Source organism: Panthera tigris, chromosome D1 (assembly GCF_018350195.1).
Source record: "Panthera tigris isolate Pti1 chromosome D1, P.tigris_Pti1_mat1.1, whole genome shotgun sequence".
Classification (NCBI taxonomy): domain Eukaryota; kingdom Metazoa; phylum Chordata; class Mammalia; order Carnivora; family Felidae; genus Panthera; species Panthera tigris.
The window spans coordinates 113,808,246-113,812,315 of record NC_056669.1 but is presented as its reverse complement, the minus strand read 5'-3'; positions in this window follow the sequence as shown (position 1 = coordinate 113,812,315).

Here is a 4,070-nt window from a genome sequence, read left to right as displayed (position 1 = left end):
CGGGTCTGGTCCATCTGCCAGACCTCGGACCTTGGGGGCCAGCCTAGCTCTCGGGAGGAATTCTGTTTGCCCAGTGATTCAGATTAATAAATACGTGCACGAAGGTTTCAAATCAGCACGGCCCCACCATAAAACCAAATTTACTCTCCGCTCCCTTTCTCTTGCGTGGGAGAGCACGCCCCTGACCCCCAGCCCATCCGGCAGCGAGGGGCTCAGCCCCTCGGGGCCAGGAGGCTGACCCCAGCAGCGGGCATCGCCGGACGGCTCTCCCCGAGTCCCCACCACAAAGCAGGGAGGGACTGGGTCGTCTTTGTCCTTATCAAGGAAGCTCCCAGCCTGGAGAGGCCCAAACCTGCCCTTTTGGTCAACAGCGCCCAGAGATAATCCTTCCGCAGCTATCAGAGGTTCCCAGAGCCCCCGCCCACTTCCTCTTCCAGGCTGTGCGGGTCCTTGTTGAGAAATCGCTCCCTATCACCTGAGACCCGCGGTGACCGTCCGCAGCTGCCCATTTCCCAATCTGTGACGCCAGCAGCCACGACACCTGCTTGCCGGGTGGGGGCTGGTGGGGCCACACCCTGGGCCCTGGGGACGTCCTGTGAGGCGGGCGGGCGGCAGGCGGGGACGCGGGACCACTGTCCACCGGGGCCTGTGCTGTGATTTCAGGTACCGCCCGGAGAGGAAGGTGCTGCCGTGTAACCGCCACGGGACAAGATGTGACGTAGGAGGCGCCACAAATTCGACACTCGTTCAATGTGCAAAAGGTCCACGAAGGGACACGGTGCAGAGTCAGCACCTGTTTTCGGGATTGAGGAAGCCGCTGCGAGGCCCTGACTCACCTGAAGGCTGGGGTGTGGGGTGTGGTGCGGTGGCGGACCCCCCGCAGGGGCAGTGGGGGCACTTCTAGGGACCAAATGAAGCTCGGAGGGTGCTTTGCTGATTCGTGTCTCTGAGCGGCAGGTCCTGTGGTCACTGTTTTCCAGAGTAGAAACCTGAGGCCCAGAGAGGGTGATGCGCTGGTTCTGGGCCACACAGCCGGTGGGTGCTGGGACCAGGACACTCACTACCTTCTCCCAGAGTCCTGAGCACTGGCCCGGGCCAGGTGCCTCCCTCCTGTGTCATCCTCAAAGTGAGATAGCCACGCTTCCTACCACTCAGGGGTGTGCGTTTTTGAAGGACTGAATTAAACAGTGAAGCCCCCAAGAAGTGTGCTGGCGTTCGGCACCCCGGCCAGTGCTGGCCCCCTACTCAGGGCCGCCAGGGATGGGGCCGGCAAAAGGCACGACCGACCGCTCTGAGATGTTGGTCCGGGCCCGGCCTTTCCCTGGGGGCGGGGGAGGGGGGCCTGGCTTTGGGGGTGCAGGTGCTGACTCCCAGGGTGGGGTGTGCCCCAGGTGGGATTGGGGCCTCTCCCCACTGCGGGCCCTCGAAGGCACCAGGCTGTGGGGGAGGCCTGGGTCCCAGCCGTCTGGCCACTCTGGCAGGAAGGTCCATGCCCGCCTCCTCATCCGCCAGCCCCACGGAGCCCAGTTTGAGAACAGCCATGAGGCTGCCTCCTTTTCCCACCCAAAGCCGGTCCAGGCCTCCCCTGGATGGAGCCTCATGGAGGAGCATGGCTGGCAACAGCCCTTAGGTCCTGTTGGCCAGAACCCAGTGACTCCAACAGCTCTGTGGGTCACCTACTTTGGGGTCTCAGCTGTGCCCAGAAACTCGAAGGGAAGTGACAAGCTCAGGGGGGGCAGGCAGAGCGGTGACAGCAAGGCCTCCCCGCTGCTCCTCCCGTCCCCACGGCCAGGGCTGGGAGGAGTCACTGAACTCGAGCAAGCCCAGCCCTTTATCAGGCTTGGGTTGGGGGTGCTGGCAGTGGCCCCGGGCCCAGACTGTGCAGCCCCTGGGGACCCGAGGGCAGCAAAGGCTTCTGGGGCCACTGCCCTGGGCCAGGCCTGTCCCTGCATGTGGCCCCTGCTTCCCACATAGGGCGCCCCTCCTGCGTGTCTCTTCCCCGTGTGACCCACTTCCTGCAAAGATTTTCATGGACCCTGTTTTCAAATGAGGAAACTGAGGCTCAGAGAGGCAGCAGTGGGTCCCAGCCTGGCCCTTCCCCCACACCACCCCTCACTGCGCATGAAGCCCCCTGAGGAGGAGCAGGAGGGCAGAGTCACTGTGGGCTGGGGGGACCCCCAACCCTTCACCCTTCTGCAGCCCCCATCGTAGTCCCGGCCTTGGCTCGGTGCAGAGACAGCAAGGGGGCGATGTGGGGGGCAGGGCGGCCCCGGCACCTGGCGCTCAGAAGTGCAACCTCTTGCCTCGGCCCGCCTCCTCACGGCGAGGAAGGGCCTTGACTTTTGAGGCTGGATTTTCATAGGACAGGAAAGTGCATGGCAGCCGGGTCTGCTGGCTCAGGTCGGGCCCCCGGAGGAAGGCCAGGCCAGCCCGGCTGTCACGGACGCCAGCGTGGGCACTTACCGTGCATGCCCTGGACACCCACGGCAGCCCCGGGCAGCACCTCATGGGAGAGGTGCCTGGAGGGAGTCCAACCCTGGGGAGGGGATGTGCCGTGGCCTGGAGGCGTCTGGGTGGCCAACGGTGCCCATTGCCTGCGCAGCTCAGTCCAGCCTCGTGCACACAGGGCATGTCCCCGAGGGCGAGGCCGGTGACTCAGATGAGACGGGGCTCGCGTGTGGACTCAGCTTGAGTCCAGGGCCAGCAGCGTGGACACTGGTTGACCTGTAACCTCCCTGCCTCTCTGGGGGTGTGAGACGGGCAGGCCCGTCGGTCCCTCACATTCCTCTCGGCCTGGGGTCCCAGCCCCCACCCCAGGCACCAGATCCCACCGGTCACTCTCCTGACCACAAAAGCCACGCGCTCTTGGGAGCCAGCCCCGTCCACCCTGCCTGTCCCTGGACACCTGCCCCTGCCCTGTTCAGCCGCAGGTGACCCGGTGTCTGGCTCCAAGGCCGAGCAGGGGAGTCCGGTGGGGGTCTGAGCATCTGAAGCACCAGCCTGCGGGGGCCCCACTGGCTCCTCCACTGCCGTCAGGCTCCTACTCCTCCCACAGGAACCCTCACTCATTCACACACTTGCCCCTTTGTGTCCCCCGCGCCCCCACCCTCCAGCAAAGTGCCACAGGCGCTCTCTCCCACAAGTACCGCCAGATGGGGCCATGGGCAGGGGACGACTCAGAGACAGAGAACCAGGTGACCGTAAGAGCTCGGGAGAGGCCCCCAGTGCAGGAAGGGGATGCTCAGACAGCCCAGCCCCTCCCCCTTGTTGCCCCATGTCCCCAGCAGGGACCTCTGGTCAGGCCCCCTTGCAGGCAGGCGGTGAGCTGTGGGTCCTGAGGAGGGGTGTGGCCCCCCGGGAGGGAGGGTTCAGCCCCAGGACCCAGCACCCCAAAAGGACGCGATGCTCAAACACCCATGGTCCGGGGCCGTGGGCTCATCACGCCATAATGCCTTCTCGGCTGGGCTAAGCCAGCGGGTGGCTCCCCAGCCCGGTGGGTGCAGACACGTCCACCTCTCAGGGTCACAAGGCCACATGTGACCCGAGCTGGCCCGGGGCTGCCCACTGCCTGCCTGGAGCCGGGAACCCCTGAAGCTCAGCCAGGGTCCCGGGGAGCGCCGAGCAGGGGGCAACGTCCTGTCTCTGGGGGTGCTGCCCCCCCGAGCCCCTCCCCAGAAGGGTGAGCCCCTGGCGCCCCAGCAGCATGGGAGTCAGCGGCTTTCCAGCAGCAGCAGCAGCTCGGGGGCCTGGCAGCACAGAGGCGTGCCCGGGGAAGCGCCAGGGGTGTGGGGCACGTTGGGCAGGAGGATCCCTCCGGGCCGGGACCTGGGGAGCCCTCGGGAAACCAGGCTCCACCCGGCGGCCGCGCCCATCTCTGCCCGTCTCCGGCTGCTGGCCAGCCCCGGGCGAGTGCCCACTGTTTACCTGGGTGAGGGGAACGGCAGGCCCGCCCCGCCCACCCACGTGGAGCCACGGGGACCGGAGCCAGCTCTGAGGCTACAAAAAGCTCCCGGCCACTAGGGCTCTTCCTCAGAGGCTGCCCCCGGGGACTTCTCCCCTCCCTCCGCAGG